The 27,782-nt window shown below is 40.8% G+C and overlaps 1 protein-coding gene across 7 annotated transcripts in view; it reads left to right on the forward strand.

Annotated features, from left to right (window-relative positions):
* PACS1 (phosphofurin acidic cluster sorting protein 1) overlaps nt 1-27,782 on the forward strand; it is a 144,385-nt gene that overhangs the window by 73,492 nt on the left and 43,111 nt on the right. Inside the window, exon 1 of one of the 7 annotated variants that reach the window (XM_060404097.1) lies at nt 1-27,087. The exons of the other annotated variants lie outside the window; for them this stretch is intronic. The gene's annotated coding sequence lies outside the window, so the exon portion shown is untranslated. The remainder of the gene's footprint in view (nt 27,088-27,782) is intronic. 7 annotated transcript variants of the gene reach the window in all.

Below are 27,782 nucleotides of genomic sequence, written 5' to 3' on the forward strand. Positions count from 1 at the left end.
GAGGATGAAGAGAAAGGCAGAGTAGGTAACAGTGGGCCAGAATTTTACTTATAAAATTACGAAAACTGAAAAGTAACTGCATAGGTGATAAGGGACTTAGGTTTCAGTGTCTTTGCTCTGAGTATTTACAATGGAGGGGGGCTAATGAGAAGCAAGCCAGTTTTCAACCACAACTAGACAATGTTCTACAATAAGTTTTAGGAAACTCTGACTGTGGGATATACTTTGGGGTGAAAACAGAAATACTGGTTGAAAGTCTGAAACATGGCAGTTAGCACCCAGATCCCCATCCCACCCTTTCAGGTCGCTACTGCTTTCCCATTCCTGCCAGACATGGGAAGTTTAGGATCTGGAGAAATTGAAACAGAATATGTGTGTGAAAGTCCAGTCTGGGGGAAAGTAAAGTGAAAGTAGCTCAGTCATGTCCGACTCTGCGACCCCACAGTCCATGGAATTCTCTAGGCCAGAATACTGAAGTGGGTAGCCCTTCCCTTCTCCAGGGGATCTTCCCAACCCAAGGATCGAATCCAGGTCTCCCGCATTGCGGGTGGATTCTTTACCATCGCTAAGTCGTGTCCCACTCTGCGACCCCATGAACTGCAGCATGCCAGGCTCCTCTGTTCTTCACTGTGTCCCAGAGTTTGCTCAGATTCATGTCCTTTGAGTCGGTGATGCTATCTAACCATCTCGTCCTCTGCCTCCCTCCTCTGCTTTTTGCCTTCAGTCTTTCCCAGCATCAGAATTTTTCCATTGAGTCAGCTTTTCACATCAGGTGGCCAAAGTATTGGAGCTTCAGCATCAGTCCTTTAAAATAATATTCAGGGTTGATTTCCTTTAGGATCGACTAGTTTGATCTCCTTGCAGTCCGAGGGATTCTCAAGAGTCTTTGCTAGCACCACAGTTCAAAAGCATCAATTCTTTGGCACTCAGCCTTCTTTATGGTCCAACTCTCACATCTGTACATGACTACTGGAAAAACCAGTAATTTAACCAGAACTCAAGTATCTCCAGATATTTAAAGAAAGCCTGCTCCTCAAAAATCAAATTCCTCAAAGAGGTATTTCATCGAGTAAATAAGAACAGGATGCTGTATCAGCAGACTGTTTAGGAATGCTCTCAAGGATTAAAGCTATCACTAAGTGAAGTTGTAAGTTGAAGGTGAGGAAATCTGGAAAGTAACACAGTCAAAGAGGGAGACAATAAGACAGAAAAAAATTAGAAAATTAAAGAATATCTAGAAAGTCCAATAGCTGGCCAACAGGACAGGACATTGTTACAGAAATAATGCAAGATTTTCTCAAAAGTCATGGTCTTTAGAATGAATAAAACCCTCAACAAACTACATTATTGTGAAATTTGAGGACGTTGACAGCAGATTTAAAATCTTCTGTAGAGAAAGGTCATATAAAAAGGGTCTAAAACAGGTAGCATCAAGCTGCCTAACAGCAGCACTAGAAAGCAAAGCACAATAAATCAGTGCCATCTAAAGCCTGATGGAATATTTCCAACCTGATTCTGTCCTCAGCCATACTGTCAGTCAAGAGTGAAAGTAAAATATTTTCAGAAATGCAAAGTCTCAAAAGACACACTTGCTGTCTGCCTTTTCTTAGAACACCTAGAGGATGTGATCTTTCAAAACTAGAGAGTAAAGTACGAAAGAGAAAGACCTGGAATTCAGGGAAAAAAGGAGTATGACGCAGGCTATGTGGGGAACCCTCAAGGTATTGGTGAGGAAAAGTCCCAGGATGACAGCTTTGCAACTGGCCCAGGTCAGACTGACCCTAGGTTCCAGGAGGTGTGTCTTCTAGGATAAGTGGGACTCAGAGACTACGTGTAGTATATCATGTGATTGATTATGCTGAGAGGAATCTTACGAGTTCTGTTTGAGAATTTTTAAAAAAAGAAAAAAGCAGTCTCCTCCAAATGTTGAAGTTATATAAGAAAAAATATATAGTCATAGCATACCACATGACTGAACAGGATAAAATATCAGAACAATAGTCATAATCATGTAAGTACTAAATATTGATTTATTAATATACCACCATGTAACTGTTGTGGGGGATGAAGGAAGGGTGATGTGTGTGTCTTTGTGGGGTGTCAGAGAGCTAAATTTTAATCTCGTGTAGGAGGGACTCAGCAGATAATGTCTGAAATTGGAAAACTTAGATAGATATAAGCTTTATATAGAATACTTGTATCTATCTTTAGAAATAGAAAGTTGAAAGTAAATACCAGGAGAATTGAAAAGGGAGTGTCTCTGGAAAGTGAAGAGGGATTAAAGGAGGAAATGGTTTTGTTAATTAAGCCTTGTAGCACCATTTGCTCTTTTAAATAATGTACACCTGTTAGTCGTAGTAGCGTTAGTCCGTCAGTCGTGTGTGACTCCTTGCGACCCCTCGGACTGTAACCCACCAGGCTCCTCTGTCCATGGGATTCTCCAGGCAGGAATACTGGAGTGGGTTGCCATTCCCTTCTCCAGAGGATCCTCCGGACCAAGAGATTGAACCGGGGTCTCCTGTATTGCAGGTAAATTCTTTACCATCTGAGCTATTTTGATACAAATAAAAATTAAAAGAAAGAGACCTAAGAAAGGAAGTCTTCTTTTCTGCCTCTGGATGTTGGTGTGTGATGGCTACTGAGGATGTGATTACAGGAGTTGACAGCTGTTGTCTACCCACGAGGAAGCAAAATTAGCGATTGTGCTGTAAATGACAAAAGGCCTGACTCTTTCCCGCCACGTCCCTGTTTTCAGAATAAGTTAGTTCCCTAGCTGCCTTCAGAGCTGTCAGGTGTGTGTTGTGATCTCGGGGCTTTCTGTTTATTTAATGTTTTCCAGTCTGTTGTCACCGCCGTTCATTGGGGTGTCCAGATGTCACCTCTTTGGCTATTGTGGTCTCTTTCACGGTGGCTTCCAAGTCGTTGGCTGTGACCCCACGGTACCAAGGAAGATATGGTACCTTCTTTGCTTTTGGCATGACAAGATTTTCTGGGCTCATTTTGTGCTTTTTCTGTCCCATACTTAGAATCAGTTACTTTGCTTTGAATGAGAAATGATATTGAGACACTGAAATCTGTATGACTGCTACTGAGATGATTCTTTCAATGGCCAGAACTAAGCAATACTTTTAGTTTCCTTTAAAAGCAATCATGATTTCATATTGGTAGTTTCAACTGTAGTTAAAATTTTCAGAGGTTTTAAATTTATTTGTCCTTCATTGCATTTATTTTATGCTGAAAAACTTAAGTAATAGTAACATAATTACTCATCCTACACTGCATTAACAATATGAATGTGAAAGTCGCTCAGTCGTGTCCGACTCTTTGTGACCCCATGGACTGTAGCCCACCAGGCTCCTTCTGTCCATGGAATTCTCCAGGCCAGAATACTGGAGTGGGTAGCCGTTGCCTTCTCCAGGGGATCTTCCCAACGTAGGGACTGAACCTGGGTCTCATGCACTGCAGGCGGATTCTTTACCATCTGAGCCACCAGGGAAGCCCAGTTAACAATATGGTTGTTATTCATTACAGGTTAAGATTTATTGACAGTTCTTTTTGCCATTTAGTCTCTATTCCACTTGGAATAAGACTAGTTTCCTTGGCTTAGATGAACTAAGAATTGGTCCCTCAGCTGGGGAGGGCTCTTCCCGTGGGACCTGACTCCACATTTGTTTTTACCTCTTTTTGTTCAATTATAAAAGATCCATTGACTTTCCAGTGTGAAATATGAGAACCTAATGTATAGCACTTTATGTTCTTTCTTCTTCCTTCCTCCTGCATTTGGAAAGTATTGAATATATTTTCAGGGGTTTTTTTTTGTTGTTGCTAACATTTATAACTTTAAATGTTTCAATTATGCTTTTCACTAATGGCATTACCTTTAGTCAGTTTTTTTTCCCTCCCACTTTGAAGTTGAAAAACCATAAATAACATTTGTCATTTTGTAAACATTGTGACTATAGCCCCACAATTCTAAGTACTTGCAGTACTAAGATTACATTTTCTTTATTCAAGGGAGAATGCTTCTAGGATAAAGACCACAAGTCGTCTTCTTCAGTAATTTTATCAGTTACTTAAGATGATGTCGTACTTCCTCATGTTTGGATTATTTCCGTTTTTTGGAGTATTTCTTTATTATTATGGTTTGTACCCCAGAATTTCTCATTGCTTTCCTTTTTCTCTTATTAGCAGAATAAAATGCCTTTGTGATATCGTCAGGTTTCTCTGACCTCTCACTTATACTGTTTATTGCATGGAGTTCCCCCTTTTATGCAGACATTTCTTGATTAGAGTCCTTTTTCTTCCTAATCGGGACCATTTGATGTTTGTGCCTACTAGACAGCTGTTATAAGATTTCTAAAATTCCTCTTCCTGTGCATTTCCCAGCTTTTATCCCTGCCCCATTCTGGAAACTACTGTTTGTTGATTCTCCCAGAGTTACTTTATCCATAAACTAGCAAATATACATGTATAATTCATTTCCCTCCTGCTTTCCATAAGTGTCAAAAAGGTATATACTGTTCTGTACCCGTTTTTACTTAACAGTTTATCTTGGAGATCTTATCATATCAGTACAAAGAGAAAGTCATCTTTTGTTTGTAAATATTTATTTATTTATTTGGCTGCCCTGGGTTTTGGTTGCAGCGTATGGAATCTAGTTCCCTGACCAAGGATCAAACCCGGGCCCCCTGCACTGAGGTGCAGAGTCTGACACTGGACCATCAGGGAAGTCCCTGTTGTCATTTGGTTTTATAGCTGCATGGTTGTCCATCCTAGAGATATATCACGATGTGTTTACCTAATCTCCTGTTGATGCTAATTTTATGTTTTCCAGTCTACTTCTATTAGAAACAACATATATCTGTAGAATAAATCCCTGAATAGAAATGCTGAGTGAAAGAGTATATAAAGTAAGGAAGTAAGTAAGTGTTAGTTGCTCAGTCGTGTCTGACTGTTTGTGACCTCATGGACTGTAAACTGCCAGGCACCTCTGTCTGTGGAATTCTCCAAGCAAGAATACTGGAGTGGGTAGCTGTTCCCTTCTCCAGGAGATCTTCTTGACCTGGAAATCAAACCCCCAGGTCTCCTGTGTTGCAGACAGATTCTTTACCCTCTGAGCCACCAGGGGAGCCTAAAGAGTATGTATGTACTTGCAAAGTGGGGTGCTGTTGTTCAGTCACTCAGTCATGCCTGACTCTTTGAAATACCATGGACTGCAGCATTCCAGGCTTCCCTGTCCTTCCCTGTCTCCCAGAGTTTGACCAAACTCATGTCCATTGAGTCAGTGATGCCATCCAACCATCTCATCCCTTCTTCTCCTGTCCTCAATCTTTCCCAGCATCGGGGTCAGCAAAGTGGGTGGAGATGACTAAAATGCTCTCCTTAGATAGGCGTGTATGGATTTGTGGGCACAAACAAGTGCCCACTTCCCCCCCAGCCTTTCCCACATTGTTACAGGGATGTGTATGTGTGTCTTTCTGTCTGTCTCTCTTTTTAGGGGATTAGGTTATTTACTAATCTGATAGGTAAAAGATGGCAGTTGTTCAATGATGATTCTGTCCCTCTGAGGCTGACATAGAAAGATTACCCCACTTTCACACAAACAAAGAAAGTCCAATTCTCTTTACATTTAATAAGATGCAAGAAAATGCTAACAGATTAAGAAATTAACTACACGACCTCACTAGAAAAAGTTTTGGCAACATGCCCAGCTCACCCGGTGGCAAGGGAGAGAATATTCTCATTTGTGACAGTGTTTAGAAAGGGGTAATTTAAATGCCCTCTAATCTGGGCCAGTGTTGTCCAATTAAGGTGTCTATTAGAATGAAAACACATGGGCTTTTTAATACTTAGTATGGTGAAGCAGATTTTTTTTCTCCCATTAAAATCTTCTCTTTAAATATATTTACATTGAGTGATAAATGGTTAAGATTACAATTAAACAAACATTTCCTGTTTTCTTGCAGACTGCTGTGCTAGGAATTGGAGAGATTCAAGTAAGAGTAGGACAGAATCCTTGTCCTTCAGATGCATTGGGTGTGGGTTGACTGTAATTCCGGGAAGAAGCTGATGATGTGTGCTTTAAGAAGTGGAAGCAGTGTGGACCTCCGCGAAGCACAAAAGCTCACCCAGTGGTGGGAAGTCAGGAGAGGAGGTAGTATTTCGGATGAAAAAAATGAGCAGCAGTAGACACAGAAGCAAGGGAAGATTTTTAATTGTCTCTTTATCTGGTTTGGGTCACAGGATGTGAAGCATTTTCTCGCATTTTGTGCAGTCTAAAGCAGCGAGTCATACTGGAATTTAGCACCAAAGTTTTATATCTAATTTAGGCAGTGTAACCTAGTTTAGAATACAGACCATCCTGGCTGTTACCCACTGGCTGTGTGACCTTCAGCAGGCTGTTTAACTTTTCTGCACATCTGTTTTCTTCTGTATAAGAGGAAAATTATAACTGTTTTGGGGATAAAATTGGTGTGTGGAAGTCACATACTGCAGTGCCTGGCTCATCGTGTTCTTTGCTAGTTACTATGTTGTACCCTCGCAAACAGATAACTTTTTCCTACTTGAAAGAGTATTTTCCGGTTATAAAATTAGTATATGATCATTATAGGAACTGTAGGATATGTGGAAAAGCATCTTTAAATCCTCACCCGTAACCACCCCACCTGGACTAGCCAGGCATCTTGGCGTGTTGTCTCCCCGGCAGCCTTGCATGGCATCCAAGACCACGGACCCGGGAGCCCACTTGCCGGGCTCACATTCTGGTCCCACCATCTACTCATCTCTCCTCCCCTCTCTCAGTTTGCTCATCTGTAAAACCTGGATAATAGTATTGTTCATAGAACAAGGATTGAGTAAGTTAATATACGTAGAGCATTTAGAACAGGGCATGGCAGAATAAGTGCTGTGTCTGCTGTTATTCTTCCCTGTGTGTGTTTACAGCCAAGATTTAAAGAAATTCTGTCAGCCTCTGAATAGAAAATACAAGTGAATACGAGTCCTCGTAGTGCAGCAGGCAATCAGGAAGTACAGTGGAGTCAGTAAGCACACACATACACACCATATACACACAGACATATGCGTATACATGCACACACCGTATATACACACTCATAAAACACTCACACACATTCACACTCATACCACACACACACAAACACACACACACACATGTGATTTGCATGACCTGGAGTAAAGGATGGCTGAGGAAAGGCAGGACAGTGGGGAAGGGAGCTAAAGTAGTTACCACTTGCCAAGAGGAGAGTATAGCTTAGTTAGATGGAATCTTAGTTCTCCCTGTTGGAAAATCACTTCTTCCTGGGTGAGTGGGGGGTAGGGACTAAATCCATGGTTTTAAACTCAGGGAGAAAAATAAGAATGTCTGTAGAGATCAGACTTGTGATTGCCATGGGGAGGAGGGGCGGGAGAGGGCTGGATTGAGAATTTGGGGTTGGTAGCTGCAGACTGTTACATTTAGAATTAGGAAGCAACATGATCCTACCCTCTAGTACAGGGAACTATATCCAGTCTCCTAGGATAAACCATAATGGAAAAGAATGTTTAAAAAAGAGTATATGTATGTGTTAGGAAAACACCAATGCATAATCAGTTGCAATATTAGTGCCAAATTGCATTAGTTGTGTCTACTTTCTTGCTCATCCATCAGCAAAGACCTTGAGAATGGCTTTTCTTAGCATTACAGGTCATCTTAGCCTTCCACATGTCACATCGGTTGCTGGTCACCAAACCATGTTGTTTCCCTTGGCTAATTTGGTCTTTAACTACATCACCCTCTTTGAAAGCTATGTGACTGAATTTTCAAAAATAAAAAGTTAGAAAAGAAAAACAGGAATATCTAAAGTGTGGGTCATAGTGATAATAGAAATGACCCTATTCCAATTCCACTAGAACAGTAAATGAACTCCCACTTGAAATCTCTACCAGATATGAAAGTGGAGATCCAATAGGCTACATTTTCTTCCCACAGAAAAACCCTTATTTGAATTGAAAATCGATAGCTTAGGAAGTGAGCATTCGCAGCATCAAGGGATTCTCTATTGACTTCCTGTCAGTAGTAGCTTTTCCCAAGTCAGGTTGGATTCTTGGAAGAACGTGACAAATGACGTGAAGGGCAAGCATACTTTATTTTAGGAGCCCAGCCAAATGGAGATTAACCTGTGTCACTGGGTGAATGGTGGCCCCTGAAACGATACGTCAGTGTACTACTCTGGGTACCCGTGAATGTGGCCTGATGTGGAGAGAGGATCTTCTGGTATCCTTAGAAAGTAGAGGGAAATTTGAAAGAGGAGAGATGGACACAAAGGAAAAGGTTATGTGAGGACAGGAGGCAGAGATTGGGGTGGTGTGTCTGCAAGCCAAGGCATGCCAGGGCCTGCCAGCAGCCCCCAGGAGCCGTGGGGCTAAGGACGGGTGCTCCCATGGACTTCAGAGGGGGTGCAGCTCCGCCAGCACCTGGAATCTAGACTTCTTGGCATCTGAACTTTGAGAGATCAGACTTCTGTTGTTTTGTTTTAAGTCACCAAGTTTGTGGTAATTTATGTCAGCCCTAGGAAAGTAACACAAACACAGATGAAAATAAGGCATATCTGAGGTTGTCACTGGTGAAATTATTTTATGCACACACACAAAAGTACATTTTCTGAGACTTGTGCATCTATTGTATAAAGCTGAGTAAGACTCTTAAAATTTTATAGGCAATAAATTTAGAGAGGAAGGAGTCAAAGATACCATTTTAGATATAAACAATCCTGAAGGCGTTATAAAATAACCCCTTTTTAGAAATTTTATTTAATCGAAGTATAATTGATTTACAGTGTTGCATTAGTTTATACTGTATAGTGAAATGATTGTTGCTGTGTATATACATTCTTTCTGATATTCTTTTTCTATTGTTTTCCACAGGGTGTTGAATATAATTCCCTGTGCTGTACAGTAAGACCTTGTTGCTTATCCATTCTCTATTGGAATTATTTGTATCTGCTGACCCCAGACTCCCAGTCTGCCTGCCCCTGCCAGCCCTTGGCAACCACAAGTCTGTTCTCTCTCACTGTTTTTATTGGGAGCCCATAGAAGAATTAGAGAGTGAGAGAGTACTAAAAAAGATACAACGAAGTTTTAAAAAATTGATTGCAGTTCTTCCTTTGAAACTAGTTGTTGGAAAGAGTCTGGCCCTGATTGCCTTCTTGTCACCCAACATTTGTAATTACTTTGTCATTTCTTGATATTTAGTCCTTAGGTTGTATCTGACTCTTTGCAGCCCATGGACTTCAGCACTCTGTCCTCCACTGTCTCCCAGAGTTTGCTCAAATTCCTGTCCATTGAGTTGGTGATGTTATCTAACCATCTCATCCTCTGCTGACCCCTTCCTCTTTTGCCTTCAATCTTTCCCAGCATCAGGGTCTTTTCTAATGAATTGGCTCTTTGAATCAGGTGGCCAAACTATTGGAGCTTTAGCTTCAGCATCAGTTCTTCCAGAGAATATTCAGGGTTAATTTCCTTTAGGATTGAATGGTTTGATCTTGCAGTCCAAGGGACTCTCAAGAATCTTCTCCAGCACCACAATTCAAAAGCATCAGTTCTTTGGCCCTCAGCCTTCTTTATGGTCCAACTTTCATATGCATACATGTCTACTGGAAAAACCAAAGCTTTAACTAGACGGACCTTTGTCAGCAAAGTAATAATCTCTGCTTTTCCATATGCTGCCTAGGTTTGTCACGCTTTTCTTCCAAGGAGCAAGTGTCTTAATTTCATGGCTGCAATCTCCATTCGCAGTGATTTTGAAGCCCAATAAAATAAAATCTGTCACTGCTTCTACTTTTGCCCCATCTATTTGCCATGAAGGGATGGGACCAGATGCCATGATCTTGTTCTTTAAATGTTGAGTTTTAAGCCAGCTTTTTCACTCTCCTCTTTCACCTTTATCAGGAAGCTCTTTAGTTCCTCTTCACTTTCTGCCATTAGAGTGGTATCTGCCTATCTGAGGTTGTTGATGTTTCCCCCGGCGGTCTTGATTCCAGCTTATGATTTATCCAGCCTAGCATTTCACATGGTGTGCTCTGCATATGTTAAATAAGCAGGGTGACAATATACAGCCTTGACGTACTTTTTTCCCAAATTGGAACCAGTTCGTTATTTCAAGACTGGTTCTAACTGTTGGTTCTTGACCTGCATACAGGTTTCTCAGGAGGCAGGTAAGATGGATATTCAGGTAGGATAAGAATATTCCACAGTTTGTTGTGATCCACACAGTCAAAGGCTTTAGTTTGGTCAGTGAAGCGGTAGTAGATGTTTTTCTGGAATTCCCTTGCTTTCTCCATAATCCAGTGAATGTTGGCAATTTGATCTCGGGTTTCTCTGCCTTTTCTAAACCCAGCTTGTACATCTGGAAGTTCTTGGTTCACATACTGCTGAAGCCTAGCTTGCAGGTCTTTGAGCATAACCTTGCTAGCATGTGAAATGAGCACAGTTGTACAGTAGTTTGAACATTCTTTGGCATTGCACTTCTTTGGGATTGGAGTGAAAACCAACCTTTTCCAGTCCTGTGACCACTGCTGAGTTTCCCAAATTTTCCAAATTTCCATATTGAGTGCAGCACTGTAACAGCATCATCTTTTAGGAGGTGGCTCAGATGGTAAAGAATCTTCCTGCAGTGCAGGAGACCCGAATTCTATCCGTGGGTCCGAAAGATCCCCTGGAGAAGGGAGTGGCTACCCACTCCAGTACTCTTGCCCAGAGAACTCTATGGGTAGAGGAACCTGGCAGTTTATAGTCCATGGGGTCACGAAGAATTGGACATGAATGACTAACACACTTTCAGCTGGAATTCTTTGTTTGTAGTAATGCTTCCTAAGGCCCACTTGACTTCACGCTCCAGTATGTTGGGCTCTATTACTATGAGACCAAGCTAATTTGATTTTATAACATTTCTGAGGTAAAGCTAAATTCTGATCTTAGGTTTAAAGTGTGTGCTTCAGGTATTGTGATCCCACAGGGGAGGCATGGAAACAGTGGAAAGATGCTCATTTGCATCCCAGCATTTTTCTTTTCAAGGTGGAAGTTCTGTGAAGAGAAAGCTCTAACATGGGGAGTATTCTTCTTTGAAGCCCTGTGATTTCAAACCTTTAGATAATGGTGATTCTCCTCTGTGAAGCCCTTCATCAAGAATGCCCAAGGATTATCCTCAGACCTCACCTATAAGAGCAGCTGTTTTTTCTGGAGCCAAAGGTGGACCCCGCCTTGGAGTGGGATAGACAGAGACAGTAAAGAAAAATGTTATTTTCTCTGGAAAAAAAGAAGCCAGCTGGGTCTACAGTATTTAGCATACATGTGTTTGAAGGTGAAATGGTGAGCTGTTTCAGCCCTTAACGTGATCTATTATTTAAAATGTTTTCTTTGTAGAGAAAGCCATCTTGAATCCAGATTACACAGTTTTTTGTTTGTTTAAACACTCTAAGAATCTGTCAGGCTGGATGTCGGGAGAGGGGAAGTACAGGAAAGAGAAGGCGAATGAGAAAGGAAAGGAGTCGGGAAAGCAGCTGGGTGTCCCCTTCCTGGCTCTTCAGATCATGGGAAGCTGTGCATGCCTCCACAATTGGGGACGAGAACATCGATCTCTGGTTTCAGCCTCCTGCTGTTACTGTGCTTCTTTTGAACTGTGCAGAGTTCAAGGCTTCTTTCTCATGTGTTATTCCCTTTATCAGTCAAGTCTCATTGCAGAGGAGATTCAGATCAGCTCCTCATCTCTGTGATTTCAAAAATAGTCCAGTGACCCTGGGATAATGATATGGAAGGACAGAAATTGAAACTTTCTGGGTACTCGTGTGGTATGCCATTTTTCTCGTATATAATTCTAGAGCCTCACCAGAGCTACTTCAAAATACATCTTTTCTATTCAGTTGGTTTATTCCTTTTCAAGTCTCCAGTCACCTCGCTTCCCCACACTCTCAGATGAAACTTATTTCCTCTGTCCCCAGGGGAACTCTGAGAGCCACAGGGAACCTCAGGTGAGGCCACTCGGCCCCAACACTTTTCACAAGCAGCTGCATGCTAGAACATGTGCATTGTTAAAGACTCACACACTGGTCAGGAAGGGGACCGGGTGCCAGGGTGCTTTCTCCAGCTCAAAACTTTCTCCTCTGTCCTCCCCTCCAGCTACAACTGCTTATATTTCTCATGAGAAAGGGTACGTCATGCTTTTGTTTTTACTACTCCACTGAAATGCCTATTGGGATCACCAGGATTCTTCGTTTTGCTAAACACAGTGATCGGTTTTCTCTCCTCGGCTTACTCTGCTTCTCGGCAGCGTTGGACAATTTCTTAAGCGCTTTCTTCCCTAGGCTCATGCAGGTGCATCCTTTTCCTCCCTCACTGGCAGCTTCGCCGACCCCTTTACTGGACCTTCCTTCTCTGCCAGACTTTCATGCATCAGAATACCCAGGATTCTATCCTTGGCCTTCTTTTTTCTTTTCTTTTAATCTCATATAGAGCTTACATTCATTCTTTCATTTGTTTATTTGCTACGGGGCATGCGGGATCCTAGTTTCCTGGTAGAGATCGAGTTCAAGCCCGCTGCAGTGAGCGCTGAACCACTGAACCCGTGGCTCTTAGCCACTGGACTGCCAGGGAAGTCCCTTGGCCTTCTTTCTTATTTGAATCTTCCTCCTGAAGATCTCACCCGTTCCCATTGCTTTGTATGTCTTCTTTATGCCATGCCTCCTAAATCCATATCTCTAGTCTAAGCTTTCCATTGAGCTCAAGACTCATAGCCAGCTGTTTACTTACTGTTTCTACTTGGATATTCAAACTGCCTCAAACTCTAACAATGTCCTGGCTTTTCTATTCACCCCAAAACTTTCCCCTAACTCCCTCATTTCAGTAAACAGTACCACCACCCATCCACCCAAGCCCAGATAGCTTATAGGGAGCTTACTACGGGCCAGGCACTGTTCTTAGTGCTTTTATATATATGAATCCTGACAACTAGCCCAAGAGTTGGTATTACAATCCATGTTTTGCAGATGAAGAAACAGGGGCATAGGAAGATGAAGTGGCTCGCACAAGGTCACATAACCAGTGAGTGCTATGCACATGGTTGTGCGTGTCTCCGGGTACACAGGGCAGAAGGAAGGAAAGTGCTGGATCGTGGGTTTCGCTCATGTTTGGCTTCATAAGATGATGCCCGATAGCCTCCTGAGTGATGGAACTCCCACTGGCGGCGTATGAATTCCTGTTGCCCTGCATCGTCACCCACATTGAGTGTTGCCAGTTTTGTGGGTGTAAAATGATATTTTGATTTCAGTTTGCATTTCTCTGATTCATAATGAGGGTGAGCATATTTCTGTGTATTTATTAGCCATCACTGTTTCCTCTTCTGGAAACATGAAACATCTGTTCATGTCTTTTGCCCACGTTGCTGTTGATTTGTCAGGGTTTTTCATCGTGAACTACAGGAGTTCTTTATATTCTAGGTCCTTTGTCAGTATTATGAGTCTCAAATATTTTCTCCAAGTTCATGATTTGTGTTTTCACTCTGTGGTATCTCCTGATGAACAGAAATTCCTAATTTTACTATAATGGAATTTCTGGATGTTTTTCAGTGTCTTTTTTGAGAAATCCATCCTTCAGAGTTTGAAAGATACTCTCCCATATTTCTCTTACAATTTTGCACTTCACATTGAAGTATTTAATCCACGTGGAGATTATTTTTATACATGGTGTGAGGTGTGGATCTGGTTTTTTGTTTGTTTGTTTCATAGTGTTTTCTTTTCCCAGTTAATGAAATGCTGTCTTTTTCTTCTGTCAAATTTCTGTATAATTGTGATTGTTTCTGGGCACTCTGGTACATTACATTTGTCTATCTCTCTGTTCCGTCACAAATTCTGTACTACCTCAGCTAATACTGCTTTACAAATAATTTTTCTTTCTTGGGTATTAACGATATGTAAATTTTATGAAATAGATTGGAAAGTGTTCTCTGTTTTTGATCCTCTGGAAGAATGCGTGCAGATGAATATTATCTCTCCCTTGAATAGCTGATAGAATTTGCCTCTAAAAATTATCTGGACCTGGTGTTTTCTTTTTCAGAAGAGTTAAAATCACTGCTCAATGTCTTTAGTGTTTACATAGCCATTCAGCTTTTCTCTAGCTTCCTTAGTCATTTCTGGTATGTTATATTTTTTAGGGATCTGCCGTTTTCATCTAAGTTTTCAGCTTTATTTGCATAAAGTGGTTTGTGGCATACTCATAAATCTCTGCTTTGTCTGGAGTATGTCCTGTTAAAAAATGAATCTGGTTTATGAATTTTATTAGTCTGTTAGGTCATATATGTTTATTTTCTATTTTATGAAATTTGCTTTATCATTTTCTTACTTTTAGATATATTTGGTTTGTTTCACTAGTGTTTTGTTCGGTTGGTTGATTTGGGTTGAGTTTTTTTGGGGGGGGGTTGGTTTTTTTTTAACCTCTTACTGGCTGCTTACTTCATTAATTTTGGCATTTCTTATCTAATATAACCACTTTGTTTCCTCTGAAAAGCAACAAGAAGATAAAATTTCCTCTAAGAACCTCTTTAGTAGCAATAACAAAGTTGATATATAATGTTTCAGTTGATGTTTGGTTCTGAGTATTTCTGATTTCTATTATGATTTCTTTTCCCCTGTATTTCCTTTGTGAAACCCATTTCCTATTTCCTTTTGAACTGGATAAATTGATTCTTTTTTTCTCACAATCCATTTAAACTAGCAATTTGAAAGATTTGTTGTTGTTCAGTCACTTAGTCATGTCTGCCTCTTTGTGACCCCATGGACCCTACAGCGCACCAGGCTTCCCCGTCCTTCACTGTCTCCTGGAATTTCCTCAAACTCATATCCATTGAATTGATGATGCCATCCAACCATCTCATCCTTTATCACCCCCTTCTCCTCCTGCCCTCAGTCTTTCCCAGCATCAGAGTCTTTTCCAGTGAGTCAGCATCAAGTGGCCAAAGTATTGGAGCTTCAGCTTCAGCATCAGTCCTTCCAATGCATATTTAGGGTTAATTTCCTTTAGGATTGACTGGTTTGATCTTGCTGTCCTAGAGACTCTCAGACTTTCAGTTTTCAGTTTCTTGGTGATTACTCTCAAAATATGAAAGTGTACACTTAGGAGTTTAACGTTAGTTAGTTTCCATTTTCCTCTGAAACAATTCAGGGACCTTAAAAACATGCTCTGACTTCAGGCAGTCCCTCTTACCATTCATGTTGTATTTACCATTGGTGAATTAAACATAGTCATCCTCGTCTCATATTAGCAGTTTGTTTAAATTATCCACATTTTTTGCTGTTTTCTTTGTTCATCATTTCTATTTCTGTCCTTGACCTTGATCTTCTAGTACCATTTTCTTGTTTGTATAGTATGTCCTTAAGAAGGTATACTGAGGTTCAAGCCAGCCTCCAAGGTGCCCAGTGATTCACCCTGTCAGGGATTCACACTCTTAGTATCCCTCCCACACTGAACAGGGCCAACCTGTGTAACCATTAGGATGTCACCAAAATGATGGAGCGTGACTTCTGAGGCTAAGTCATAAAATACATGGCACCATTGCCTTGCTTTTTCTTGGACCTGCTCGCTCTGTGAAGAAGCCAGCTTAGCTGCCATGTCCTGAGGTTATCAGTCAGCCCTGGGAGAGGAACCAAGGCCACTTGTCACCATCAGCCAATACTTGTGAACGAGCCACCTGGAAAGAAAGCAGAGGCTGGTCAGGAAGATTGCACCTTGGCCAACATCCCAACTGCAGCCTCCTGAGAGACCCAGAGCTAGGACCACCCAGCTCAGCTGCTGCTGAGTTTCTAACACATAGAAACTGTGAGATAATAAACATGTGTCATTTAAAGCCATTTGTATTGTTACATAGCGGTAGATAAAAGTAATATACATATAGGAGGGTCTTTTGGTAGTAAACTCAGGTTTTGTTACCAGAAAATGTTTTAATTAATTCTCATTCTAAAATGTTTTTTATATGTGCATATAGTTCTGAATTCAAAGTTGTTTTCTCTTCAGCACATAGAAGATATTTTCAAGTCTCTTCTGAATTCCTTTATTGTGATTAAAAGTCCACTGTCAGAGAAAAGACTTATCCAGAATATACTAAAAACTTGTTGTTCAGTTGCCCAGTCGTGTCCGACTCTTCGCAGCCCCATGGACTGCGGCATGCCAGGCCTCCCTGTCCCTCACCATCTGCTGAAGTTTGCCCAAGTTTATGGCCATTGCATCACTGATGCCATCCAGCCATCTCATCCTCTGACGCCCTCTTCTCCTTCAGCCCTCAATCTTTCCCAGTATCAGGGTCTTTTCCAACGAGTCAGCTGTTCGTGTCAGATGACCAAAGTATTGGAGCTTCAGCATCAGTCCTTCCAATTCAGGGTTGATTTCCTTTTAGGATTGACTAGTTTGATCTCCTTGCAGTCCAGAGGACTCTTAGAAGTCTTCTGCAGCACCACAGTTCGAAGGCATCAATCCTTTGATGCTCTGCCTTCTTTACAGTCCAGCTCTCACAACTGTGTGTGGCCACTGGAAAGACCATAGCCTTGACTATACTTACCTTTGTTGGCAAAGTAATGTGTCTGCTTTTCAACACACTGTCTGTGCTCAATTGCTCAGTTGTGTCTGACTCTTTGTGACCCCATGGACTGTAGCCCTTAGGCTCCTCTGTCCATGAGATTTTCCAGGCAAGAATACTGGAGTGGGTTTCCAGGCTTTCCTGCAGTGATTTTAGAGCTCAAGAAGAGGAAATCTGTCACTGCTTCCACCGTTTTTCCTTCTGTTTGCCTTGAAATGTTGGGGCCGGATGCCGTGATCTTAGTTTTTAATATTTAGTTTTAAGCCAGCTTTTTCACTCTCCTCCTTCACCTTCATCAAGAGGTTCTTTACTTCCTCTTTACTTTCTGCCATTTGAGTGGTATCATCTGCATATTTGTGGTTGTTGATGTTTCTCCTGCCTAACTTAAGACAGACAATCAATTTTTAAATGGGCAAAATATCTGAATAGACGTTTCACTAAAGATATGGTAAATAAGTACGTGAAAAGATACTCATCATTATAAGCACATTAGTCATTGGGGAAACATAAATTAGTCATTAAGGAAATGCAAATTAAAACCATAATGAGATACCACTTCATACTCTCGAAAATGGCCATAATCAAAAAGGTAGGCAGTAATGAATGTTTGTGAGGTTGTTGAGAAAACAGGAACCTCAGACACTGCTGGTGGGAATGCATAATGGCACAACCACTTGGGGAAATACTTTGGCAGTTTCTTAAGAAGCTGAACATAAATTTACCATATGACCCAGCAGTTCCAGTGGTCATATATACCTAAGAGAATTGGAAAGATGGTCCACACAAAGATACTTCTCTGTCTGATTCTGGCAGCTTTAATCTAGAACTGGGCTTCCCTGGTAGCTCAGCTAGTAAAGAATCTACCTGCAATGCAGGAGACCCCGGTTCAATTCCTGGGTTGGGAAAATCCCCTGGAGAAGGGATAGGTTATCCACTCCAGTATTCATGGGCTTCCCTGGAGGCTCAGATGGTAAAGAATACGCCTGCAGTATGGGAGACTGGGGTTCGATCCCTGGATTGGGAAGAACCCCTGGAGGGAGGGCATGGCAACCCACTCCAGTATTCTTATCTGGAGAATCCCCATGGACAGAGGGGCTGGCAGGCTACGATCCTTGGGGTTGCAGATTTGGACACACTGAGCTACTAAACACGGCAGTCTAGAGCTGGTTTAATCTAAAACCAGTTATTGTATTCTTTATTCTAAAGTCAGCCACTAAGAGACTTTACTTATACTTTTTTATTTTTTGCTTCCCTGAAATTGACACTCCTTGGTGAATTGGGTCTGTGAATGATCAAGTAGTCGGTACAGAAATTCCCACTCAGTTTTCAAGGGCAGAACTCTAGAAAGTATGTTCACTCATTCAACAGTATGTCCAGGGCTATGTGCTGGACACTCTGTTAGGTGCCTGGATTGCTAGGTGAGGTGAGGTGAGGTGAAGTCGCTCAGTCATGTCCAACTCTTTGCGACCCCGTGGACTGTAACCTACTAGGCTTCTCCGTCCATGGGCTTCTCCAGGCAAGAATACTGGAGTGGATTGCCATTTCTTTCTCCAGGGGATCTTCCCGAACCAGGGATTGAACCCGGGTCTCCCACATTGGAGGCAGGCGCTTGGATTGCTATGGTGAGCTCAAATAGCATTGGCAGTGTCCTCACTGAATCTGGTTATGCTCAGTTGCTTAGTCATGTCTGACTCTCTGCTCCCTCAAGGACTGTAATTCGCCAGGCTCCTTTGTCCATGGGATTTTCTAGGGAAGAATACTGGAGTAGGTAGCCATTCCCTTCTCCAGGGGATCTTTCCAACCCAGGGATCAAACCCAAGTCTCCTGCATCTCCTCCACTGGCAGGCGGGTTCTTAACCACTAGCACCACTGGCCTGGTTGGGAGACATATTAGTTGAAGCTGAGGGACACCAGATATAATCAAAAGATCTCTGTAACCACAAGGTAAAGAAGTTGAAGGGAAGCAAGAGTGTAGGTAGCTTGGTTAGGAGGCTGTTGCAGAAGTAGGTTGTGGTGTCTTAGACTTGGTTGGTGTTGGTGACAGTGGGAAGAAATGGATTTGAGAACCCTTTGGAGGCATTGTCGACAGCACTTGGTAATGGTTGGGTTGTGAAAGCAGGGGAGGGAGAGCTAATGTAGGTCACTCCTGGATTTCTTGTTTGCTTTATAGAATGGACTGTGAACAGTGGAAGGGAGGAAGTTTACTGAGGAGAGTTTGGTTTTTGAACATGTTGAGTTTGAGATGCTATTGATACTTCAAAGGGGAACTGCCAGCCAGTAAGCAGCTGAATATACAGTCCATGGAGTCGCAGAGTTGGACACGACTAAGGGACTTTCCCAAGCTGTTGAATATACAAGTCTCATGATTGGAGGAGATACGTAACTCACAAGTCTCTGTATAGGAGCTTATGTATAGGTCTGCAGTCCTATGGTAAAATTCTCCATCTTTTCATCTCCCTTTTCCTACCTTTCTCCTGATTTTTTAAAACCAGATTAATTATTGTTATTTTTAGGTGTTTTTCAGCTGCCACTTAACATCTGGATCATCTCTGGGTCTCTGTCAGCCTGTTTTTACCCCGCTGTTAGTTTCCAGGGGTGTGTGGTCCTGTCTTTCACCACATCTAGTAACGTCAGGCTTTGCATACGAAAGTAATTGTAGGAGCTCCAGGTGATGATACTCTTCTCCAGACAGGATCCCTTTTCCCTCTGCTGGGCTGATGACCTTAACCCAATCAGCAACTGTACTAGATGGAAGTTGAATTTGCAACTCTGCTGAGGCTCAGATTTACTAACTTCTGGTTCTCCCAAGCCCTCCAGGGTTTTCCAGAAACACTTATGTGTTCTCAGAACCCTTTTCCCTGTAGAGCTCACATTCTTTATGTAACAAAACTGCTTTTCAGGAGATTTCTGCTTAGCTCTTGACTGCCTCACTCACCCTCAGTATTCAGCAAACATCCTTAGAGAAAACCAGGCAGTTTTGAAGATTTGAAGCCTCCATTTTGCTGGTGTCTGACACAAAGCCCAGATTCTCTGCCTCCTGCCCATATTCAGAATCTGTAATTTACTGCAAAAGTCAACTCCCTTCTCAAGATTCTCTTCTTGTGGCCCCTCTGGATGCTCTCTACTACTTTAAAACAGACCATTCCTGTGTCCCAGCCAGCTCTTCCCATTGTTCTTGGCAGGAGTGCCGATCTGCTGCAGCTTCTCCATTCTCCTGTGAAGTGGAAGTCCAGCTTCTCTTCCTGTGAGCCGCGTAAGGGAGGGAATTCTGTGTATTTTGTTTCCCTTGAAAAATCCCTTAAGAATAGTAGTGCCTGGTGGATGCTTAAGAAACATGTAGTGAGTGAATGCATCCAGACCTCTTGGCCCCATTTTTAGCATTTAGATCTGCTTCATCTTTTCCTAGGTCTTGAACCAGAGTGATCTCTAGTTATTCGTATTGAATATTGAGTATTCTACTGAATATAGATATATAAGAATATTTAGAAAAGATATACTGTATCGATCATTTTACAGCAAACACCCAGATTTAAGAAAAAGAATTTAATCATTCGGAGTTCCTTGTGTGTTCTTCTCTGTCGCATCCTTTTCCGTCCCCGTCAGAGGTAACTGCTACCCTCAGTACAGAATTCTTTCTGTCATTTGCTTGAGTATTTGTCTCCCTGAACAGTGTATTGTTTAGAGTTGTGTGTTCTGAGCTTTATGTACGTGGAATCGTATTAACTGTATTCTCTTTTCTTACTGTTGTGTATATCTGTAATTCATTCATTTCCATTGATGTGTATGTAGTGTTCCATTGTATTACTGTGGGTGCATGTATGTTGATAGATATTTGTGGTAGTAACCAATTTTTTGTTTGATCGGATTTTTTTGAGGGGGTACAAATATTCATGCTAAAGGCATGTCTTCTGGTGGGTTATAGCTATTAATATTTACAAATTAAAATAGAAATGTTTATTTATCAATTTATTAAAATAATAATTTTACAATAAAATAGTAAACTAAATATTAAAATTTTCCTGAAAGGAAAACTACAGCTTCTGAAACAAAAAAGATTAATGAAAAATATGGCATCGTTTTACATTTTTATCACAACTCTTTACTGACTTTATGAAAACTGGTTTCTTGAATCTGCTTCTGCATTCAAATTTGTTACAGTATCACATACTAGTGAAGACACTTTCATAGTTAAGTGAGAATGAGAGTGAAATAGGAAACAACATCTTCGAACTATTTTGAAAATAGTTTTGACCTCACATACCTCCAAAAAGGATCCCCTGAGTCCCAGACCGTACTTAGAGAACTGCTGATCTAAGGTCTGTTTGTAGACTCTGCCACAGGGAACGTGCATTCTCCAGCTTTGCTTTGTAAAGCCAACTCTGCCGAAGTAGATGGACCAAGCTGCCCTCCCACCAGCGGTGTTTAATTGTTCTGATCACTCTGATCACAGCACTTGATATTGTCAGATTTATAATTTTTGCTACTCTGGTGACTGTGAAATAGTATCTCACTGTGGTTTGATTTACATTTCCTTGTTACTGATTGGTTTGGGCCTCTTTTTATTAGTTATCTGCTTTCCTTTCCTGTTAAGTGAAAAGTGTTAGTCACTCAGTCATATCCGACTCTCTACGACCCCACAGACTGTAGCCTACCAGGATGCTCTGTCCATGGAATTCTCCAGGCAAAAATAGTGGAGTGGGTTGCCACCCTGTTGAGTGCCTATCTGGTATTTTTCAGCTGTATATCATGTTTCATTCTACCTTGTAAAGTGAGATAAAATGTTTTTTGTTAAAACATTCATTACAGAGTCAAATTGACCATTTTCATAACATTTTTTAAAAGTTGAACAGTGATTTTAACATGTGAGGGAGATGTTTGACATTTCAATATTGTTTAAGCTTCTCCTTGATTTCTTTAAGGAGCTGTTAAGTAGCACTTTTGCGGAGGAGAACATGAGTCTGGTTTGGTTTGGTATAATATTCAGCTTTTGGCATCTATACTCATTCTAATTGAAGGGAATGTGTTTGGCTTAAAAGAGCTTTCTGTTTTTCATATCTCATCTCTTAGAGCCTGTGAAATGGACATAGTGCATTCAGCTCCACTATTCTGAGATTCTAACTTATTTTGTCTGATTTTTACCCTTTGTTTCAGTTATATGAGTGGGCTTAGGATTATTAATAGTTTGATGGACCTTTTTTTCCCTCATTTAAACCATACTTTTAAACTAAGTGCTCTTTAGTGACTATAGCCCTCTGATTTTTTAAATTGAAGTTTAGTTGATTTACAGGCGTACAGTATGGTGAGTCACAGTTTTTAAAGTTATAAAATATAGTTGTTGCACAGTATATGCTTGTAGCTGATTTTATATTTGCTTGTAGCTCTTAATCCCCTCCCCCTATACTGCCTACCCCCACTGGTAACCTCTCATTTGTTCTCTATATCTATGAGTCTGCTTCTGTTTTGTTATATTCATGAGTCAGTTGTATATTTTCAATTCCACATCTAAATGATACCACACAGTATTTGTCTTTGGCTTATTTCACTTAGCATAACACACTCCAAGCCCATCCATGTTGTATTTCTCTAACGATTAATGATGTTGAGCATCTTTTCATGCACCTATTGTATAGCCTTCTGATTTCTGCTCAGCCTGTTTCTTTTACAACAAATTGTTTATTTTTTAACTTAAGAATTTTCAAAACTAGAAAAAATAAAATGGTGATCTCCTAGCTTTAATAATTATCACTATTAAAAAAAATCTCTGAAAATGGGAATATATTTTTTGGTAAGAAAAATAAATGTTTTTAATGTAAGCAATACAAAAAAACTTAAAACAATAAGAATAAGGTGGAATTCCGCTTCCCAGCAATGACCGCTGTAAAAATTTGTTGAAATGATTTTCTGTTTGTATGAAAACTGAATGTGAGGAATGTTAACTAAAATGGACGTATACTATAATTATTGTATTTTCTCAATTTATATGTATAGATCTACATCATTCCTTCTAGAAACTATACATTGCTTCTTATATAAATAAGATATTTATTAATCAGTTCCCTATACGCACTGCTCTGTCTTCTTACATAAATTTCTAAAAGTGGGATTATACTTTCAAAAGGTATCGGTTCAGTTCAGTCGCTCTGTTGTGTCTTCCTCCTTGTGACCCCATGGACGGCAGCATGCCAGGCTTCCCTGTCTATCACCGACTCCTGGAGCTTATTCAAACTCATGTCCAGCAAGTCGGTGATACCATCCAACCATCTCATTCTCTGCCTTCTCCTTCTTCTCCTGCCTTCAGTCTTTCCCAACATCAGGGTCTTTTCCTTTGAGTCAGTTCTTCACATCAAGTTACCAAAGTATTGGAGTTTCAGCTTCAACATCGGTCCTTCCAATGAATGTTCAGGACTGATTTCCTTTAGAATGGACTGGTTTGATCTCCTTGCAGTCCAAGGGACTCTCAAGAGTCTTCTCCAACACCACAGTTCAAAAGCATCAATCCTTCGGCATTCAGCTTTCTTTTTAGTCCAACTCTGCAGTGATTTTGGAGCCCAAGAGAATAAATTGTGTCACTGTTTCCACTGTTTCCCCATCTATTTGCCATGAAGTGATGGGACCCGATGATCTTAGTTTTCTGAATGTTGAGTTTTAAGCCAACGTTTTCACTCTCCTCTTTTACCTTCATCAAGAGGCTCTTTAGTTCTTCTTTGCTTTACGCTATAAGGGTGGTGTCATCTACATATCTGAGGTTATTGATATTTCTCCCAGCAATCTTGATTCCGGCTTGTGCTTCATCCAGCCTAGCATTTCTCATGATGTACTCTGCATATAAGTTAAATAAGCAGGGTGACAATATATAGCCTTGACATACTCCTTTCCTGATTTGGAACCAGACTGTTACATGTCCAGTTTTAAGTGTTGCTTCCTGACCTACATACAGATTTCTCAGGAGGCAGGTCAGGTAGTCTGGTATTCTCATCTCTTTCAGAATTTTCCACAGTTTGTTGTGATCCATACAGTGAAAGGCTTTGGCGTAGTCAATAAAGCAGAAGTAGATGCTTTTCTGGAACTCTCTTGCCTTTTCAGTGATCCATTGGATGTTGGCAATTTGACCTCTGGTTCCTCTGCCTTTTCTAAATCCGGCTTGAACATCTGGAAGTTCGTGGTTCATGTACTGTTGAAGCCTGGATTAGAGAATTTTGAGCATTACTTTACAAGCATGTGAGATGAGTGCAATTGTGCGGTAGTTTGAGCATTCTTTGGCATTCCCTTTCTTTGGGATTGGAATGAAAACTGACCTTTTCCAGTCCTGTGGTCACTGCTGAGTTTTCCAAATTTGCTGGCATATTGAGTGCAACACTACAGTATCATCTTTTAGGATTTGAAAGAGCTCAACTGGAATTCCATCACCTCCACTGGCTTTGTAGTGATTCTTCCTACAGCCCACTTGACTTTGCATTCCAGGATGTCTGACTCTAGTGAGTGATCACACCATTGTGGTTATCTAGGTCGTGAAGATCTTTTTTGTATAGTTCTTCTGAAAGGTATACATATTAAGAATGTAATACCTATTATGAAACTGCTCTCTAAAAATGAAAATCACTAGTAGTTTTCATTCAGTACATTTAGAGTGCCTTTTCCCTGTATTTCTCAACCCTAGGTCTCACCACTTTTTCTCATTCTTTCAGTATGGTTGGTATTTTTATTTATCTGATTAGTAGTAAAATTAAATACCTGTTTATGTTTTTTCACCACTCCTTTTTCTGTGAATTGCCTATTAATGTCCTCTGCCAATTTTTATTTTGAAGTTTTTTTCTATTGATTTGTAATAACTCTTTGCATATTAAAGTTTTGACATTTTATCATATCATAAATACTTTTCATTTTAGTTGTTAAAATCTTTAAATCTATTTGGATACTTCTAAATTTCTGTTTTATTATTTACTTTATGGAAGTTTTTGATTTTTATGTGTTTCAGTCAGTTCCTCTGTGGGTTCTGATTTGGTGTGATGCTTAGAAAGCCCTTCCCCACCAGAAGACTACTTTTTAAATTGTCCATATTTTCTTGTGATACTTTTATGGCTTTCTTTTTTCTATTTAAATCTTTAATCCGTCTGAAATTTACTTTGAGTAAGGAATGAGATGGAGATTCATCATTGTTTTTGTTCAAATAGCTAGCCAGTTTTCTGATGCTATGTGTTAATTAATTTATCTATTTCTTACATACAGTAAATTCTTATTTATACTTGGCCTAATTGTTTTTAATGTTTATTTACTTATTTATTTGGTCTTAGTTGGGGTATGCAGGCTCGGTAGTCGCAGAGCTCGGGCTCAGTTGCTCCACAGCCTGTGGAGTTAAGATCCCCAACCGGAAATTGAACCCATGTTGCCTGCATTGTAAGGTGGATTCATAGCCACTGGACCACAAGGGGCGGTTCCCTATACTCGGCCTAATTTTGGACTCTGTTCCCTTCCACTGATCTCTTTGTTTATTCTCTTCCCAACAACAAAGTATTTTCATTACTTCAGCTTTAGAATACATGTTAATATCCTGTTGGGTGTCGTCCTCTTCTTTATTCTTTTTTCCCTAGAAGAAAATCTTAAAACCTACAGAAATGTGGAAGAGTTTAGTGCAGCCCCATATATATTAATTTCCTGCATTCAGCAATTATTAAAATTCGGTCCCATTTTTTTTCTGAAGCACTTTGAAGTTAATTGGGAAGCCATTTCCTACTTGAATGCAGCAGGCATCTCTCCTTACTTTCCAGTTATACTTAACTATTGGTTAGCGTTTGCATTAAGGAAACTTTTGATTTTCGTGTATTTAATATTTTCTTAATGACTCCACTAGCTTTTTGGTTCATTCTCTTGAGTTCTAGAACACAGTCACACACCTGCAAATGGGATAGCTTTGTCTCCTCCTTTCAGCTTTTCATATCATTTTTTTCTGATTACTTCACCCAGCTTTTCAGACCAGTTTTATATAAACAGCAGAGATAGGCCCATATATTGTTCCTGCCTCTGGTCTCTCAGCTTCAGTCCTCATGGTAACTATATGAAAAACATATATATTTAAAATCTATGTTAAGGAAGTATTTTTTTTAGGAAGTGTTTTTCTAGTGTTCTTTTTCCAAGGGTCTTTTAAAAATTAGGAATCCATGTTGAATTTTGCCAGATCCCTTTTTAGCATCTAATAAAGTAATTGTATTTTTTCTTTTGAGCTTACTAATGTGATAACATGTATTAATAAGTGCCTAGTACTCAGCCATGCTTGCTTTGGGAGTCTTCCGTGGAAGGCGTATTTTTTCGTGTATTTTATTGGTTCTTGCCCCTGTTATTTTTAGCTGCACCGTGGAGGGTTTTGTTTGTTTTGTTCTTCCCACATGTGCCCTCTGCCTCTCTCACTGAAACATGGATTGAGGGGCTGTCACAGTGAGGGGCTATAATTTAAGTGACTGGGGCTTGTCCGATGCTGATGGCATGCACCCTTTTTGAGCACTTCTGATGTGCCAGGCTCTGTGCTAAGTGCTTTCCGCATTTGTTAGTCCACACAGCAATTCTGTTTTATAGATGAGAAAGTGTACACTTAAGTCTCTTCTATATTACTAAGGAGCTGCAGACTTGAGGTGTTTTTTTTTGTTTGTTTGTTTTTGAGGGGAATCTGATCTTTTTCAAAAAATATTTATATATTTATTTGGCTGCGCCGAGTTTTAGTTGCAGAATATTGGATCTTAATTGTGGCGTGTGGGGTCTTTTAGTTGTGGCATGCATGATCTAGTTCCCTGACCAGGGATCGAACCCTGGGCACCCTGTATTGCGAGCACGGAGTCTTAGCCCCTGGACCACTGGGGAAGTCATAGACTTGAGAATTCTCAAGTCTGACTTTAATAGAAAAGCCCCTCCTCCCCACCTTACCCTGCTTCCAAGGCCTGTTTTCCCATCCAGAAGAGTCCCATCAAGGACTTTGTAGAACGAGGGGAAAACATTGTAAATCTTGTTGGCTTGTGCAAGTGATTGGCATTTATACCCTAAAGATAACTATATGCTGAGTAGCTGAAAATTAGGGGTTTACCCATAACCCGGCCGTCCTCTGCTCCCCAGAGTCGCATCCAATAGCCTGGAGCACCTTCCTGGATTCTGTTTCTTGTTTGGGTCTAAGTTTTTCTCATCCTCTGGTGTTTCTCCATTTGAACAGTGCCTCGTGCCATCTGATTTCTTGTGAGACAGTCAGAGACAGGAAATCTTTTCTTCTGTTATCCGTTCATGGTAAAATCTCCTCTCCTCTATATCTCCTTCAGCCCATCTCTTCCACATTGTGCCTTTTAGGATGATGATTCAGTTGCTTTACTCTTTAAAAACCTGCTTTAGGGTTGCTCATTGTATCTTCTGTTCTTTTTTAAAGATTTGCTCACGTATGCCTTTATGTTGGCTGTGCTGGATCTTCATTGCTGTTCCCCGGCTTTTCTTTAGTTGCGGTGAGTGGGGGCTCCTCTCTGGTTGTGGTGTGTGAGCTTCTCACTGCCATGGCTTCTCGTGTTGCAGAGCGTGGGCTCTGGGGCACACGGGCTTCAGTCGTTGCAGCTCGTGGGTTCTAGAGCACAAACTCAGTAGCTGTGGTGCACAGGCTTAGTTGCCCCAAGGCGTGTGAGATCTTAGTTCCCGAAGCAAGGATCGAACCCCTGTCTCTGCATTGGCAGGCAGATTCTTAACCACTCAAGCACCTGGAAAGCCCTAAGGTTACTCATTTTAACATAATAACACCTTCACTGCTGTGTGCAGACTTTTCTCTAATTGCAGTGCCTTAGCTTCACAGTCAAAATTATGCCATTTCATGTAAAATAATGAGTTCAGTATCTATATAGTCAAGTAACCTCATAAGCCATAAAAAACACTGCTCAGAAATTTACCTTTTGTGTTCTGGTTATTGAAGCTCATGCAGAATTCCACAGGTGCCATGTTAAAATGGAGACAGTTTTAGAAATGGAGAGTTAATCCCACAGAGGAAAAGCTTTCCCATAATTTTATTCTACTGGTGTGCTCTTTATCCTGATAAACGCAGGTTGGAGCGGGTAAGGCAGAGCTTGCTCTCTCATTTTAGGATTAAAGATCTGCAGGGGGGGAGAAGCACGGCTTGCTCGTGTGACACAGCCATTTCTTGGAACAAAAGAGT

Source organism: Ovis aries, chromosome 21, assembly GCF_016772045.2.
Source record: "Ovis aries strain OAR_USU_Benz2616 breed Rambouillet chromosome 21, ARS-UI_Ramb_v3.0, whole genome shotgun sequence".
NCBI lineage: Eukaryota > Metazoa > Chordata > Mammalia > Artiodactyla > Bovidae > Ovis > Ovis aries.